Source organism: Mesoplodon densirostris, chromosome 19 (assembly GCF_025265405.1).
Source record: "Mesoplodon densirostris isolate mMesDen1 chromosome 19, mMesDen1 primary haplotype, whole genome shotgun sequence".
In the NCBI taxonomy this organism is placed as follows: Eukaryota; Metazoa; Chordata; class Mammalia; order Artiodactyla; family Ziphiidae; genus Mesoplodon; species Mesoplodon densirostris.
Window position 1 is genome coordinate 39,437,825 of NC_082679.1, and position 17,928 is coordinate 39,455,752.

The following is a 17,928-nucleotide window of genomic DNA, read 5'->3' on the forward strand; positions in this document are numbered from 1 at the left end:
ATTAAAGTAAGTTACCATACCAACGTTTTGCGGTTGCCAGAATCCTTTGAGGGCTTACTGATTGAAGAAGACAAAAATCAAAATGAAATACTTTCAAGTAATTTTTACATTTTACCTTTGGACAGACAACCTCAACTTCTGTAATCTTTGGTATAACTGTCTGTTTGAAAAGGGAACAGGAATATTCCTTAAATATCCATGCCATAACAGTGGATATATATACATGGTACACTTACCTCTTCATTACCTAAAGAATAAAAAGCACTAATATGAGTAATCCAAATCAAGGACATCCCCAAATTATGTATTACTGGGCTTAGAAAGGTCTAGTGTAAAACTTTTTTTTTAGAACCCAGCTGGCAAGGGATAAGGAAATATTCAAGAACATTATGGTCGACAGGTAATAAATGGGTTTGAAATGAAAGCTTTGCCAAGGATAAAGGCAAATGGATCAAGAGTTGACTGGGACTTCCCTGGTGGTCCAGTGGTTAAGACTCTGCGCTTCCAATACAGGGGGCACGGGTTCGATCCCTGGGGTCAGGGAACTAAGATCCCACATGCTGCGCGGTGTGGCCAAAAAAAAGGGCAACAGAACCTTAATACTAACTTTTAAAGCGCATTTAACAGCCTTGTGTAGATAGCTTCACAATTTTATTTCACCTTATTTTACTTATTTACTTATTTTTTGGCCACTCAGCATGTGGGATCTTAGTTCCCTGACCCCAGGGATCAAACCCGCAACCCCTGAAGTGGAAGCGCAGTCTTAACCACTGGATCGCCAGGGAAGTCACTTCACAATTTTAGAATTACGACAATCTGTACATCAGCATAGTTTAAACAACTGTGTTAGCAAATAACCATTCATATTTAAAAACTGGAAAAGTGAAAAGAGCCCAAAAAGCATGCTTACTTCAAAATCAGAAAAGAACCAAGTTCCTGATCTGAAATCAACTGAATATTCAGAAGCATCTTCCCAGTAGCATGTGTAAAATTATAAAGCTATGCACTATGTATTTAAGATAACTAAAAAATAATAACAGAGTACCCTTCTTAGAGCTACATTATCTTAAAACTGTAACTACACCACAAGAAAACTTGCTCAAATTATCTGTCACAATTCAATTTACAGTACTGAAGAACATTTTAAAACTTAAGTCGCTCCATCCTTTGAAGGCCTCAATGGAAATGCAAGTTTATTACACTGAGGTTAAGTAACGACCATTCGCGATAATTGCAAAAGACTATCTTTTTGTCAGACTAGAGTTTTATATTTTCACACTGAAGAGATGAAAAACCCAAATCTTGTGTCTTGTCCTCCAAAAATAAGTGGTTGGTCATAGATTATTCTCACCTTTATGATGCATGATCAGATTCATAGAACTTTTCCTTGTACTGAACTTTAGCAGTACGGAAAGACAGAATCACCATTAGGCTAGAGTAGGAAAACCTGGTCTAACATTAAACTAAGGAAGTCACCTCACTTTCCTGGGCTTCAATTTCCTACAGATGACACCATAATTCTGTATGACTAGATTTTAAAGCTTAACCTTCTAAAAGATGTCAACAGAATTATAAGTATATAGCTCCAAGAAAAACAGTCTGTGTCCTCAAAAGAAAACCAGGGTGTACCGTTTTCCAAGAACGCCATGTTCTATAAATCTACCCAACTGTAACAAATGAAGTATTATTCAATTACAATTCAGGGCAACTGTATGTATATGTTTGGAGGATGGGAGACTTCTTACCTACTATAAAGTGAGACAACTTATAAGGCAATACATGGTAAAGGTAAGTGAAACTAGCCAAGAGGAATGTAAGAAATCAATTTTGCTTAGGGAAGTCAGGGAAAAGATTATAGACAGTACATCTGAGTATGAACTAGAATGATGGATAATGTTTTTGTAGATACAGACAATGACATTCCAGATAAAAGGGGCAAAAATGTATTTGGGAACCACTGTGCAACAGTCTTTTAACTAAAGCATAAGTTGTTATATGCTGCTATAAGTAGGGAGGGATCAATACTTACACAATAAGCTCCAGGCCAAGGTACTTGAAAAACTTTGGCATATAGGATGCCTAGTTTCAAGCCAATGATTTAGTAGACAATTTGGCATTAATGGAAAGAATTAACTGTATTCCCAGAATCATTTACAATTAGAACATATTCACATATTACTTATGTAATAAAGAAATCCAATAAGCAAATGAAGGGGAAAAGATACTGGAGATTAGTTAGAAAGCTATTGCAGAAAACACAGGGTCTGAAACAAAGGAGTAACTATTCTTATAATGAGTCTACCAAAAAATTTAAAAGTAACACTGCATTTCAAAACTAAGAGCTCTAAATCCAAGGTGACAAACTTTCAAACTGATTATCTGAAAGGGAAAATGCTGAGCCCTTAATATGAAGTTTAAGAGCAATAAAAGTGTCTTTCACAATATGCTTTCATTCCATGTTACATTTTGTATAATTAGTCCAAAAAACAAAAAACAAACAAACAAAAAAGCACAACAATAAAACCAACACCTCTCCTGCAGACAGTTTAACATCTCATTCAACATTTTAATTTAGCCTAGAGGTATATCCTGAGCCTTCCAGCATTAAAGACAGAAATGCATTTTTTTCCTCCAGAAATGCATTTCTTAAACCTATGCTCCACACTCCCAAAGGCTGCATTTCCTTCAAATCTCAACACAGGATTTCAGATTAAGTCTACACCTCTAATTAGTGACTTCTCAAACAATGCTTTCCAACGAATAATTTGTTTTATTTGCTTTCCTACATTCTTGCAAATGTATGAATGAAAAGTACGTTAAAATTAACTACTGTGTACATGTAGGGTGCAAAAGGTTTTGAGCCCATTTTAGCTTTGAAACATGCTTCTTAAAAACTGTGAGCAAACAGAAAAGGAACTGCTGGATCTTTCTTTATATAAGGTCTTAAAACAAGACTCAGTAGGATGCCATTTTGAAACTTCCCAGCAGGAAGTTCAGTTTGATCAGAGGGCTGGTTAAGAAATGCTTCAACTAATAATATGAACTGACTTGAAAGTTAGCTTTGCTCTTTTACAAAAGAATATACCAAGTTCATAGCAGGTACTACTTTTGTTAATTCAAGAACCATAAACTTCTCATGAAAAATAAGTGTCTTGAAATATCTGAGCATTCAATTAAAATTATTGTGATAAATTCTCTTCCAAGGTATTGAGTACCAAAGATCTGTTATGTGGTAGAATGAAATAAAGACTCAAGTTCATAAATTTAAATTGTCTAAAAAGAAAGTTTTTCATACCTAGATCAGAATCTAACCCCAAAAAAGGAAAAAGCAAGGATAATTTGAGATTAGTCTTTAAACATGTTGTCAAGAAATAGGAAGCATTTCTTCTTCTGTCCTCACAATTGTTTTTGCTTTTTTTTTTTAATGACTTAACCCAAAGTTAGGAGGACATCACAGTACTTAGCCTGACAAGATCCATATTAAAGAGATTGGGATTTAAAACCCCAGTAGAAATTTAGGAGACCATAAAGAAAGCTAAGCCAGAGATCCATTCGAGTGAGTTAGGAACCAAAAGCATTTCAGTTCTGTTCCACCATAATGCCACAAAAGGCTGCCCTAAAACTTCTACGATTACAATCTTAGGCAAGAAAGGGTAATACTTTCAGTTACTGATGGTCAAATCTTGGTGCCTTGATTCTAGACTTAAGTTTCCATGGAAGGACTTGGGCCCCCACTTGTTGAAAAGGGACCAACTCTCTAAACAAGTTTTATCATCATGGGACCTTTTCAGTCAAAGCACAACTAGATGTCTAAAACTTTATGTATCATCAGTTCATTTTCTCCTCAGACAAGGTAACAATCTGCAGTGTCCTACAACAGGATTATTTAAACTGATACCATATATCTCATTAATAGCTAAAATACTACACTGCCAATCTCTGGATGGGTAGGAATGTCAACCTGAGCACATTAAACCCAAATACTTCTACACAAACAAGTTTGTTCTTAATCTGTTTGACCTATTTCCTGATTTTGTACGTGTCCAACCATTTTTTCATCCGTGTATCCCTAATTCCTATCAAACGGATTGTCATGAGGCAAATGTTCAGAATGTTTTTTGCAAAAGGTAATCAACTACACTCACTCAAATTAACTGGTCAAATAAACTCCCCAAGGCAATCGAATTTTAGAGAAAGAGGGAGACTAAGTGCTATTACTCACTTTCAGGGAAAAAAATACTTTTTATTAGAGTCCTAAAAACTGTGACATTTGAATGACTTCAAGGGGCAAAGTTTCTGCTCGAAGTTTACTTTAAACACAACATTTCCAAACCCACAGATATTAAGCATTAAAGCTTCATCCTAGTGAGGGTACTCCTCTGTGGGAGCCCGGTGGGGTGAAATCTGAGGAGGGGGTGGTACTGAAAAAGAACACCTGTGCGTTTGGCCTTCCGAAACCCTCTAGAAAAACCTGTAGTAAGTTTCTCTCCTACCAGCGCTGAGGCCTACAAGTGCTCGGCTAGGAAGCGGGCACTTCCTACGGATGAGCGGAACCGCCACTACAGCACACACACTGGGCCCGGTGGGTGAGGGCCGACTCTGGAGACAGAGTGAGCGCCCGGGCGCGCGAGTGGAACAAAACCTGTGGCAAGAAGTAATGAGGAAGTGCTCTCTCCCGCCCGCCCCTCCCACCGGCGGACACCCGAAACACCCGGGGTTTGACAACGTGCTGGGGGCGGGGGAGGGGACTGGCATTTCCAGGTCCGCCCAGAGGAACTGGGAGCCTGTACTCCAAACACGGGCCCCTCGCTCCCGGAGCTAGGCCTCCGGGGCCGATGCCCGCTGCACCCATCCAGCAGCTGAGGAGCTCGTGGGGTCTGAGAAGGGTGCAGTCCGCGCGAACCGAGGCCCAGCCGCCCAAGTTGCCGCCACTGCCGCCCTCAGAACCTCCAGGCCCGGGCCGGGGGCCATCCCGGGTCTCATCCCGCGCTCTGCCCTCCGCTTTGTGGAGCCTTCGCCTCCGCCTCTTCTCTTCAGAGCCCGAAGACTCTACAGCCGAGGGGAGAGAGTCCGCCCTCTCTCGCCTCTCCACTTCCCCGTCCCGACTGCCCCTCACACAGCGGAGCGCCGGGAAACGCTCCCAGTGGCCCCGGGACCACCCCCGTTCCTTCCCGCACCGGCGCCCGCTTTCCGTAGCTGACACCGCCCGCCGGCCCCAGCACCCGACCCCAACACACCTCACCTCAGGCGGCTCCGGCGGCGCTGGACACAGGAAACTCCTTGGTCCCCGACTCCGGCTCTCCTCGACCCCTCTTCAGTTAACTCCGCTTGTTTCTCTACAAAATGGCGCCGGAGGTCGCGCGCTCACGTCGCGGCCTTTCCCCTCCCCGTTCCCATTTCATCATTCGCTGCCCGCCCGAGGAGGGAGGGCCCCAGCACCAGCCAATGATCGTACCCCGCCCGTGGCTTCTGCCCAATTACCGACGGGTGCCCGCGGATTTAAACCAATCACACACTATCACTTGCAGAAGTCAAGGGAGAAACCAGGCTCTTGCTAGCAACTACCAATCCAGACTCCTACTTCGCGGGCTTTGGCCAATTGCCGCTCAACAGTCCCCAGGGACGTGAGTAGGAGCCCTTGCGCCTGCGCTCGAGGCGAGGGCCAATGGGGAGACGCAGATAACTTCGATTTGGGGTTTTTACGGACTTCCCACCTGCCCTCGAGGTCGTCGACCAATGGGGGCCTGGCATTGCCTCTGAGAAACAATAAATAAAGGAGAAGGCCCTTAAATCCTCGCCACCTTGCGCGGGCACTACTCTGAGTTAGAGGGAAAAACAGCCTTCCAATACTCTCCTTCCTCTTTCGAAGTGTCAAGTCTGGTAGACCACCGGGCTTCCCAATATTAAACATTTCCCCACCCCGCCACCCCCGTCCGCCTTGTCTATTTGGCGGGGAACGCCAGCTACCAGAAAGCAAGCCAGCCTGTAACTGGAGTGGTGGCGCTTTGCATCCTGGGATATGTAGTTCCCCCTCCCCGTTCCTGTCGCAAAAGTAGTGCGAGTTCTTCCGTCACTGACTGCGCCCTAGGAGGAGTAATGCGTGCTGGAGAACGTAGTCCCCCAGGTTCCCGTTTGGTCCTAGCCTGCCTCACTTTCGTCAAGAGAACTTTCCCATCTAGTTCTGCCTGTTGAAGAAGGGACTCCTTACAGAGAGGTAGGAAGCTCAGTCTCTTTTTGGCTTAGTCCCTGGAAGTGGTATCAGAAAGAATACTTACGCCCTTTGCTCTCGGGAGAAAGAATAGAGAAACATTTTTTTTAAGATTTTGTGGTCACGTGTTCCTAGCTGAGTGTGGGAGGAGTGGAAGGAAGTGTTGACTGGTGCCTCTTTTAAGTTTTGAAAAAAATGTATCCTCATCACCCCGTCCTGAGGCTATGCTGGGTTGCTTGTCTCCTAGCCATCTCTCTCATACTACCTTTTGTGCCTAAAAATACTTTAAAAAAATTATGGTAAAAACACATAGCATAAAAATTACCATCTTGGGCCTCCCTGGTGGCGCAGTGGTTGAGAGTCCGCCTGCCGATGCAGGGGATACGGGTTCGTGCCCCGATCTGGGAGGATCCCATATGCCGCGGAGCGGCTGGACCCGTGAGCCATGGCCGCTGGGCCTGCGCGTCCGGAGCCTGTGCTCCGCAAGGGGAGAGGCCACAACAGTGAGAGGCCCGCATACCGCAAAAAGGAAAAAAAAAAAAAAAAAAAAATTACCATCTTAGCTGTTTTTAAGTGTACCGCATAGTAGTGTTAAAACTATATGCATATTATTGTGCAACTGATCTCTAGAACTTTTTCATCTTGCAAAACTGAAACTGTATGCCCATCAAACAACTCCCCATCTCCTCCTTCCAGTCCTTGACAACCACCCTTCTATTGTCTAACAGTTTGACTACTTTACATCCCTCATATAGGTGGAATCATGAAGAATTTGTCTTTTTGTGACTGGCTTATTTCACTAACGTCCTAGAAATACTTATTGACACCTGCCCATTCCTTGGTTGGAGGCAAACTCTTTCAGCAGACATTTACTGAGTGGTGATTTCAAACAACTGTAGGATACCCAGGGACCCCACGTACAGCAAGGGCAAGAGTTGCTTCAGTCCTGTTCATAGCTGTATCCCAGCACCTAGCACAGTGCCTGGCACACGGTAGACATGTGAGCAAATAAATGTTGAAAAATCAGGAAATGGAGAAATGGACTTAAAACATAATATTAGTGATAGAAGCCCCCCTAAACAGACCAAGGATGAGGAATAAGTCCCTTCTATACCTTGTTGCTGTATAAAATTGCTAAAACCTCTATGGATAGCAGAATTTTGGCCAAATTTATCAAAACTGAAAATGCACAGACCCATTGACCCAGTGTCTAGGAATTTATTCCACAGGTGAATATTGCAGATTTGTACAGAGATGAATATATAAAGATATTCACTGATGCATTGTTAATGGAGTCCCAAAAGATTGGACACAATAGGGAAGAGGATAAATAAGTGTATGGTACTGTCATACAGTGGAATACTACAGAGTTTTTAAAAACCGTGAGGTAGTCTATAGGTACTGATATGGAATAATTTAAAGATTTATTGTTAAATTTAAAAATTAAGTGCAGAAAAAGAAAAAACCAAAAAAAGTGATGGTATAATCAGTACGTTACCATTTGTGTAGGAGAAAATAACTATATTTGTATTTACATATAAATAAATGCATAAAAAGATTTGAAAAGATACACCCTTTCCCCAAACTGACACCAGTGGTTATCCCCAGGGAGGGGAGTGGAATGAGGAAGGGTAAAGGGAGCTTTTGCTTTTTGTTTTGTATATTACTATATTATTTGAACTTTTTGCAAAGAGGATGTATTCATGTTTTATTTGTATAATTTAAAATAAAATTTTTTTAAAAGGAGACAGATAATGACACCCATAGAGGTCAACTATCTAAGATCAATTCTGTCATTCTACAACTAAATCAGGTCTCAGACATAAATCTCCTAAAGTAAAGTCAGTTGAATGAAATAAAGCTGAGTTGCCTTTCCCCACTTCTGCTTGTCTTTATACTGAGGCTGCTCTGGGAGACCCTTCTGCCCACTGCCAGTGCCGCCCTCCCACCCCCCATCCTCACCCCCAGCTACACCAACACCACTGCTAGGATTTGATGTGCCTTGGGGACTTAGCCTAGTACTGGCAGGATTCACACAATAAATAGCCTGGAGATCAAAGTCCTTCAACTGTGTGTTGTCGAGAATTCTGGGTGGCTTCTATCCTTGCTAGAAAAGAGAGAGGCTCATAGAATGTTTACAAATTGGAAGGGTTAATGGAGATAACTTAGTGTACTTTTTTCACTTTACTGAAAGACATAGTTGGAAGTCATGCCCAGACAAACTAGTTTACTAGAGACCTTCACAAAGGACTCACTGCATCACCTTGTAACTTAGCAATTATGTGTTCTGGGGTTCAAACATATTTAGAAACAGGATATTTTTACCAGCTATTAATTACTCACCTGGCCTCTTTCCTCAGCCTTCTTCCAATCCTTCATCCCCAATTAACCGTTCTTCCCATGCTCTGGAAGAACTATACAAACTCTTTTAATTGTTTCCCAAAATAGCCTGGAGAGGGAAATGTAAGTGTTAGGAAACAAAAGCCTTTTTGAATTGACTTGGGGTGTAGGCAAAAATACCTAGAAGACAAAGGACTTTGAGACATTGAGATCTGTACAAACTGTTATAAAATGTTTGGTGCTTGAATGAAGAAGAGATACAAGGCCTTTTTATTCAGTGTTCTTGTTTTTCAGTCCCATATTTATCAGAGAGTCAGTAACTTCAATTTACAGTAGTTTTGTTTTGTTGTGTTGTGTTTTGCCTGCGTTGCACAGCATGCGGGATCTTAGTTCTCCAATGAGGGATCGAACCCATTCCCCCTGCAGTGAAAGCATGGAGTCCTAACCACTGGACCACCAGGGAGTTCCCAATTTACAGTAGTTTTGACTGTCTTATCCAAAGCAACTCACTGACAGCCTAAATCTAAATTCTGATCTCCTTCCAGACCATCAGCAATGCCTAAGCTCCAAACCTTCTGGCTCCCTGGGCACCCAGGCTTTGGTATGACTTTGGTGGCTCTACCCTGATGGGAGGATGACCAGGGAGGCACATTGCAAAAAGCCCATTGAGGAATTCAGAAACCCAGGCCCAGAACCAGGCTGTGCCCCTAACTTTCTGTGTAACCTTGGGAAAGTCGTTTTCCCTCCCTGCACTTCTTTTTCCCTCTTTACTATTCTGAGGATATTGGATTTGGCTCCCAAAGTGTGTTCTGTGGACTCCTAGGAAGCCAAAGACTTACTGTGTGGTCCTGGAATTCTTTCGTGCACATAGGTTTATTAATCAACTCATATACTCCAAAAGTAAAACTTTACATGCTTTATCTCATCCACACCTCAAGACCCTGTGGGGTAGGGACCCCATTTTACAGATCATAAAACTGAAGCTTAGAGAGGTGAGTCACTTGCCCAAGGTCACATACCTAGTCAATGGCAAAGCAAGCCTTGAAACCCAAGCTCTCTGACTTCAGGGCTTACATTCCCAGCCACCATCCTCTAAGCCTTTGTTTGGAAACCCCCGTGCCTAGGTGATCTCCCAACTGTCATGTTCAGTGGTCTGGTAGTGATTAGATATTTTCCAAGCCAAAAAATGTGATGCATCGTCTGATAGGGTATTATAGATGAGTGAGACAGATTCTGAAAATACTGCTGTGAGTTTGGTGTTTTCCAGTTGAGTTTACATTTGAATTTTTAGATTCTCTCTCCTTTTTTAAAAAATTTTATTTATTTTTGGCTGCATTGGGTCTTCGTTGCCACGTTCAGGCTCACTCTAGTTGCGGCGAGGGGGGCTACTCTTCGTTGTGGTGTGCGGGCTTCTCATTGTGGTGGCTTCTCTTGTTGGCGAACACAGGCTCTAGGTGCGTGGGCTTCAGTAGTTGTGGCACGTGGGCTCAGTAATTGTGGCTCACGGGCTCTAGAGCGCAGGCTTAGTAGTTGTGGTACACAGGCTTAGTTGCTCCACGGCATGTGGGATCTTCCCAGACCAGGGATCGAACCTGTGTCCCCTGCATTGGCAGGTGGATTCTTACCCACTGTGCCACCAGGGAAGTCCCTAGATTCTCTCTTTAATACGGGATTTTGTCCCAAGACTGTGTGGGAAACGCCTGACTTTTTTAAAAGGTTATTTATCCCTCTGTCTCTTTTCATGAGAGAACAGGGAAGAAGCTAAGAGGAAAAAGGAAAAGCCACAAAGCATCTCCTCTGGTTCATGGTTAGTTTAGCACTGAGTGCATGCTTGCAAACAAGTTAGAGCAGGTCTGAGAATCCTACCTGGGCTTCAGACAGATTCGTGGACTTTAGGATTATTGATGGAATTCTTCTGAGCTGGACAGAGTCTGTATGACTCTGCCGTAACTTTCTGTGTCCTCCCTGATAACAGACCTGATATTTGAGATGTGCCTGAAACCTGGACCATTAGTCTGAACTTCTCATTCTCCACCCATCTGGGCCCCTGCCTTGGCAGATAGTTCTCGTTTAGAACTACAGACTTCTCTGGGCACTGTCTCAGCCCCTCAGCCCCCAGCTTACACTTAACATCGTTTACCTAAAACCCGTCTCTACTGTCATCTTCGAGGGGTCAACTTACAAGATATCCTGAACTGAAGGTGGGAGGGGGCAATAAGTTGAGCACTGTCTTCCAAATTCCTCTTTTTTTAGGGTGGTGGGGGCCACTCCTCCCGGCTTGCAGGATCTTAGTTCCCCAACCAGGGATTGAACCAGGGCCTCAGCAGTGAAAACCCAGAATCCTAACCACTGGACCAACCAGGGAACTCCCCTTCCAAATCCCTCTTGACCATTCCATACTTCCTTCTCTAGGTTATTAAGTCCATCAGACATTTAATCTCTTCCAAATACAGTATAGAGTCTTGGAAGTCTGAGAAAAAGAGGCCTCTGTCTTTAAGATGTTTACAGTCACCCTTTGCAGGAGCAAAGGACAGACCAGATCATCATTAGTGAACAATTCAAGCCTGTATGTTACCTATAGAATGAATAGGTCAATAATCTAAATGCTGGAAGCTGATCCAGGAGAAATACTTTTGCTGGAATTCTTTCAGGATATGTAGCTTAAAACAGTACCCCCTGGGCCTCCCTGGTGGCGCAGTGGTTGAGAGTCCGCCTGCCGATGCAGGGGATACGGGTTCGTGCCCCGGTCTGGGAGGATCCCATATGCCGCGGAGCGGCTGGGCCCGTGAGCCATGGCCGCTGGGCCTGCGCATCCGGAGCCTGTGCTCCGCAATGGGAGAGGCCACAACAGTGAGAGGCCCGCATACCGCAAAAAAAAAAAAAAAAAAAAAAACAGTACCCCCTCCCTGAACCCCAAAAGGTAAGCTTACCAGCCACCCACACTGGCCTGAAAAGGACTTTTCATGACCAAGAATCCCTGAATTCAAATATATTGGGGGCCTCTGAACAGCTTTCAATACTTCAAAAAGCATAAGAAAATCAAATATTTGTCCTTCCCCACACTACCCACCCCAGAAGCTACAGCAGCTATCATTAATTAGCTCATCATATTTGGTAGGCAAAAATCTTCCAAAATTCAGAACCCATAGGGAAAATAATAAGCAAACATCTTTGGAATAAAATATTGGGGAATCTCTACGGAGGCCCATTTCAACCCCTAAAAAATCTGAGCCTAATTAGCCTCATTCACTGACCTGAGGATGAGGATAGGCCCATATTTGTCCTTGTAGCCCTGTGGTTTTAGAGTAGTCACAGATGGTGAAAGAAAGGACAAACTCCAGGTTCAAGTAAAAAAGAAAGCATTTTGAATAATGTCATTCAAGCTGCTATAACAAAATACTATAGACCCAGTGGCTTATAAAAACAGAAATTTATTCCTCACAGTTCTGGAGGCTGGGAAGCCCAAGATAAAGGCATCAGCAGATTCATTGTCTGGGGAGAGCCCACTTCCTTGTTCATAGATGTACATCTTGCTGTAACCTCACATGGTAGAAGAAGCAAGGGAGTTCTCTGGCGTCCCTTTTATAAAAGCATTAATCTCATTCATGAGGGTTCCACCCTTATGACCTAATCACCGCCCAAAGGCCTTACCTCCCAATACATCACACTCACCCCTCCACCACCAGGGCAGAACCCTCATTTCTTCAACAGATAATCATTGATTAAACAACAGCTGTGTCCTGGAACATAGCTCAGAGCAGAATAGGCACTTCAGGTGTCTGTGCAGGTTGATGTGGCTCATTATCATCTGCTCAGACTAGCAGAGAAGCCAACTGTCAAAGAATCACAAATGTGATAAATGTTAACAAATGGGGAACATAAGGAGTTTGGGGGAGCCTGCAACCCAGTCCGGGGATTCAAGGACTCTCTAAGGATGTGAAAGGGAGTAGGAGTTCTCTAAACAGAGTGGCAAAAAGGGAGAACATTCCAGCAAAGAGCTAAGCCTCACAGAGATGATACTGGCATCTTTGAAGAATTAAAAGACCAGGAAGGTTGGAGCCTAGAGAAGCAACCAGAGGACCATTTAAGCCTCTGTGCTCAGCCCTTTATCCTAAGGGCTCTGGGAGCCTTTGAAGGGTTGGGTGGAACAGCTGACGTGCTAATATTTGCACTCTTTGAAGGTCACACTGGCTGTGGCATGAAGAAAGTACTGGTGTCCAGCCAGAGAAGTTGCTGGGAGACTAGCCAGGAGGCTACCGCAGGAGTCCAGGGGAGGTGGTGGCCGTGGGAATGGAGCAAAGTGGGGTCACGAGAGGTGAGGGAGGTCAAAGTGTCGGGCTTTGGCAACTGATGGAGTGTGAAAGGTGATGGAGAAAAAGTGAAGGATTGTCTGCTCTTGGGTACCTCCTTCCCCCCACCTCAACTCCGCCCCTTGATGCAGGGAGACTGGAGGAGCGGGTGTGGAGGCAGAGACAGTGAGTTCAATTTGAAGGTGAATGTGTTTCACACATTCACACCCGTGGCCTAAAGCTCTGGGCCGTTGAGAGCCAGAACTGCTGATGGAGGCACTGACAAGCCAGCTTGGTTGCCCTGGGGGAGCCTTCAGAGAGCAGAGGCCTCGGGCCCTGAGAAGAGCTGTGCTCAGGCTCCTGGTTGAGGAGGGAAGAGTCTCCAGCATGCTGGCAAACAGCCCAACCCAGGAGGCCTGAGGACTGCTGGAGGCTGAGTGAAGTCACAGAAGCCAGAGGACTGAGGGACTCAATGTGTTTGAGCAGTCAAGCAGGGAGGAGGTTGACAAGGCCTTGGGCTGTGTGACCTCGAGAGAGCCTTTTCTGTGGCTGAGAGGGGGCTTAAGCCAGATGGGATCAGGCTGCAGAGGAGAGCTGTAGCTGGAGGGCAAAGGAGGGTTTGTACTTTTTAAGATAGAGGGATTGGGGCACATTTAAATGCTAATAAAGTTCTTTTGGAAAGAAGTTATCTCTCCTCCCTGTGATCTCTTCTCCCTGGAGTTCAGGTTCAGACAGCTCCAGGGCCAAGGTCTTCTTTGTTCTTGAAATACTTGGGCTTTGATCTTCTTCACTCCTCCTTCTCCTGAGGGTTCTTCTCCAAGGCAGAAGGTATCCAGCAACAGCGCCCACTTAGAGCTGCCTGGGAAGTGACTCTTCCTCTGGCTATTGACTTCTGGGAGAAGAAGGGGCTGCAGCCATCCCACCCCCACCCTGGCCCCCCGGAGTCCCCCCTTCCCCTGGGGCATCACGTCCTCACTGGCTGCTTCAGGGCCTCCACAGACGTCTCCTCACCCACGAAGTTGCAAGCCAGGTCACTGTCCCCTTTATTGACAAGGGCTCAGAGGTCATTCTGCAGCAGCTCCCAGGGGAAAGGGACCATGTCCATATACTGCCTCTGGTACTGAGGGCAAACCTGAGTGCTGCAGGCAAAATCAGCTGAGGATGTCCAGACAGCTGGCGTCTACTCCGGGAAACTGGGAACTGGGATTCCTGGAGCCCCTTTTCAACCTTGTCTCTTAATCAGCAAAAACTTGCCCGTAGATATGGGCCTATCCACTCTCCCAGGATAACGATTCTTTCCCACACCCTGTGCCTGGGCTCTAGGACCCCCACCTCCATCCCATCTTCTTCCAATTGCAACAGGTGCCTCTCCCTTATCCATTTCTTCTTTCAACAAATATTTGAGTGTTTATTGTATTCTGTCGTGGTCCGAACGCGGGTTGGAAAATAATTTCCAGACACAAAGCAGAATGTAAAGAGGTTAGAACTTATTAGAGGGAATGGTCACTGCCAGAACAGCAGGCCGACTTCCTAGTAGTCTGGGAGAGCCAACCCCGCACATGTGCTATTAGTCAGTTTTTATAGCCCTAGAACAAAGAAATGGTCCGAGGTGAAATTTTTGTTTTCTGATTGGTCGAGGCACATATACCTTCCTTCTTTAGAGTGGGAGTGGGACGGGACAGATGCCTTTCCTTATTTGGGACGAGAGAGGAACAGGTCTCGTAGCCCAGGTGGGCTCAGGAATTTTGTACCCATCGCAACATGGTGATTAGAGTCCAGTAGGATGTGTAACGCTGAAACTTTTTCAGGCAGGGTTGTCCTTTGTCCTTGAAACACCATTGTCCTTGGAGCACCACACACTATTACAGGTGCTGGGATACTAGTAGTGAACCAATAGCCTGCCCTACCCTACATCTCAGTGTCAGCTATCTCTGCCCTACCACTCCCCAAGAAGGCCCCCCAATCTTGGGAGGTCATATCCATGCTCTCGTGCCTCTACCAGTGGCTGCTAGATCTCCTCGGGCTTACCTGCACAGTTCCCAGGCAGGGAGGGAGTTGAGGTTGTGGCTCAGCTACAGGTATGTGGTACAGCCTGGATACATTTAGGCACCCCAGAGATGGGGCCGTCAGGAGGCTGGAAGCAGCTAGTGTAGAAGGGGTTATGGGGTTGAAAGCCTCAGATATTCCCTCCCACCATCCCGTTTTCCATGCCAGTCCCCCAATACTTGGTGAACCTCATAGAGATGCTATTTTGGGATCCCACAAGCTCGTCCTATGCTCTACAGCCCTGAGCCCCTTCTGTAATTCTGCTCATCCCCTTCCCATGCAGACTAAGTCCTTCTCTCTCTCTAGAATCCTCTTCTGTAAAACAGAAGAGTTGGCCTAGATGATCTCAAAGTCCTTTCTGTCTGGAACTGTTCTGACTTCCACAGCAGCCCCTGGTCCACCCTGTACTCCAAATGGGAGTTGTCAGGGAGAGTTACCTGGAGAAGGCAGGATAGAGAGAGGAGGGGCAGCCAGGCCACTTTGCACGTCTTCCTCTCTTACCATCACCATGTGATAGTCCCAAGAAGTAAGGATTCCAAGGACACACCTGTTCTGGTCAGGGGACCCTGGGGAAGTGCTGCCTGTCCCCCCATTCCCACCATCCTGAGCACCCCACATTCTGATCTCTTTCAGGCTCAGACCATGCTGTCCACAGTCCAAGGCTGCCCTAGGTAAGCTTTTTTTTTTAAATATTTATCTATTTATTTGGTTACACTGGGTCTTACTTGCAGCAGGCAGGCTCCTTAGTTGTGGCTCCAGGGCTCCTTAGTTGTGGCATGCGAACTCTTAGTTGCAGCATGCATGTGGGATCTAGTTCCTTGACCAGGGATCGAACCCAGGCCCCCTGCATTGAGAGCGTTGAGTTTTATCCGCTGTGCCACCAGGGAAGTCCCCAACAAATTGTTTCGTTTTGTTTTGTTTTGTTTTTTAAAGAATCAATTTTATTTATTTATTTATTATTTTTGGTTGCATTGGTCTTCGTTTGTACACACGGGCTTTCTGTAGTTGTGGCAAGCGGGGGCTACTCTTTGTTGCGGTGCACCGTTTTCTTATTGTGGTGGCTTCTCTTGTTGCAGAGCACGGGCTCTAGGTGTGCAGGCTTCAGTAATTGTGGCTCACAGGCTCTAGAGTGCAGGCTCAGTAGTTGTGGCACACGGGCTTAGTTGCAGGGATTGAACTCGTGTCCCCTGAATTGGCAGGCGGATTCTTAACCACTGTGCCACCAGGGAAGTCCCCCCAACAAATAGTTTTTAAGAGCCTCCTATGTGCCAGGTGTTGGGAATATAGCAGCAAAAAAGCAAAGTTCCTGCAGTCATTGATCTTGCATTTAAACAGGGGGTTGTGATAAACAATAATACTAAGGAAATAATGTTGAGCAGTCTAAGTGCTATGAAAAGAAATGGAGCAGAATAAGGGGCTGGAGTGACAGAGGTGGGAAAGTTGGGGAGGCCTCTCTGATAAAGGATCTGAGCAGAGACCCGAAAGAAGTGAGGGACGAAACCACACAGCCATCTGGTGGCGGAGGGTTCCAGGCAGGAGACCAGAAAGTACAAAGTCCCCGAGGCTGAAGCTTGGTGAGTCTGTAGCTGAGGCTGAGCAGTGGGAGAGGAGGAGTAGCAGAAAAAGGGGTCAGAGAGGAGCCAGAATTGTGGGGCCCTGTCAGCCATGGTAGGTGAGGACTTCGGCTTTCATCCTAGCAAGAAGAGAAGCTACAGAAGATTTTGAGCTGAGGATGTGAGCTGACCTTAGTTTTAAAAGGTTACTGCAAGAAGAAGACTACAGGAGAGCAAAGGGGTGGGGGGCAGCAGGAATCTTCAAATTAGAAGGATGTAATAGTCCAGGCAAGAGATGATGGTGGTGCTCGCTTCGGCAGCACATATACCAAAATCAGAACGATACAGAGAAGATTAGCATGGTCCCTGCGCAAGGATGACCCGCAAATTTGTGAAGCGTTCCATATTTTTATATGTATAACTGATTCACCTTGTTATAAAGCAGAAACTAACACACCATAGTAAAGCAATTATACTCCGATAAAGATGTTAAAAAAAATAATAATGATAATAATCAGTCCAAGTTCTTCGTTCTGTTCTTGGATTTTGTTAAAAAAAGATCCAAGGGGGGGCCTCCCTGGTGGCGCAGTGGTTGAGAGTCCGCCTGCCGATGCAGGGGATACGGGTTCGTGCCCCGATCTGGGAGGATCCCATGTGCCGCGGAGCAGCTGGGCCCGTGAGCCATGGCCACTGGGCCTGCGCGTCCGGAGCCTGTGCTCCGCAACGGGAGAGGCCACAACAGTGAGAGGCCCGCATACCGCAAAAAGAAAAAAAAAAAAAAAAAAAGATCCAAGGGGGAAAAACATTCTTCTGGAGCAAGATTCTTTTCAAAACTCTGTCAGAAAGAATAAAGTAAGAAAGAACATGAAAAAAAAAAAAGAGATGATGGTGGATTGGACTAGTTGCAAAGGTGGAGAGAAGCATTACCTCTAATAATTATCTCCAGACTACAGGGCACAGCAATCACTGTCTCCCATCCCACCTCACCAACCAGTTACTGGGGTGGCCACGTTGACCTGGTATCTTCAGAAGAGGTTGCTCGTGTCAGCAGCGTTAAGGCCCCTGGTAGCCATGTGCCCCTCAGCAGGGTGAGTAGAGGTTGCAGATGTTGAGGGCAATGCCCTGAATCATACCATAAGCTTCCAGGACCTGCAGAGAGGAATCAGTCCAAGGACTTTCCAGGGTTGAGGGTAAAAACACAATTTGCTACTCTTTCAGGCACAGGGTCTGTTGACTGGGACACCTAACATGGTGAAAACGGCCAGCAAAGCATGAGGGACTGAGCCTGTGCCCTCTGGCCTCTTGGGTCGGGAGGCAGTCTTGGAGCTGACCCCGGGGGACACATCCATGCCATACCACGGGGAGCTGAGGGTACTGCTGCTCCCCTCCTCGTGGGAGAGAGCTACCAATTGTAAGCTGCCTCCACAAAGTCAGGGGGCTGGATTATGCTCTAGAGGCCAGGATTCACAATTTTTTTTTTAAGTTTTTTTAA

The 17,928-nt window shown here is 45.6% G+C and overlaps 1 protein-coding gene, 1 long non-coding RNA gene and 1 other non-coding gene across 10 annotated transcripts in view; 2 read left to right on the top strand and 1 right to left on the bottom strand.

Moving 5' to 3' along the window:
• Window positions 1-5,355, bottom strand: part of CNOT1 (CCR4-NOT transcription complex subunit 1) — a 105,406-nt gene extending 100,051 nt beyond the window's left edge. For 6 of the 7 annotated variants that reach the window (XM_060085511.1, XM_060085508.1, XM_060085512.1 and 3 more), the window contains exon 1: window positions 5,238-5,355. The gene's annotated coding sequence lies outside the window, so the exon portion shown is untranslated. The remainder of the gene's footprint in view (window positions 1-5,237) is intronic. The other variant, XM_060085507.1, reaches the window with a different exon arrangement.
• A 738-nt stretch (window positions 5,356-6,093) lies between these two features.
• The window catches only part of LOC132480464 (uncharacterized), a 38,691-nt gene continuing 26,856 nt past the window's right edge, over window positions 6,094-17,928 (top strand). Inside the window, exons 1-2 of one of the 2 annotated variants that reach the window (XR_009530648.1) lie at window positions 6,094-6,214; window positions 15,517-15,554. This is a non-coding gene — a long non-coding RNA (uncharacterized LOC132480464). The remainder of the gene's footprint in view (window positions 6,215-15,516; window positions 15,555-17,928) is intronic. The other variant, XR_009530647.1, reaches the window with a different exon arrangement.
• LOC132481032 (U6 spliceosomal RNA) lies at window positions 16,741-16,847 on the top strand. Its single transcript, XR_009530739.1, has one exon. It is a non-coding gene; the product is annotated as a U6 spliceosomal RNA (small nuclear RNA).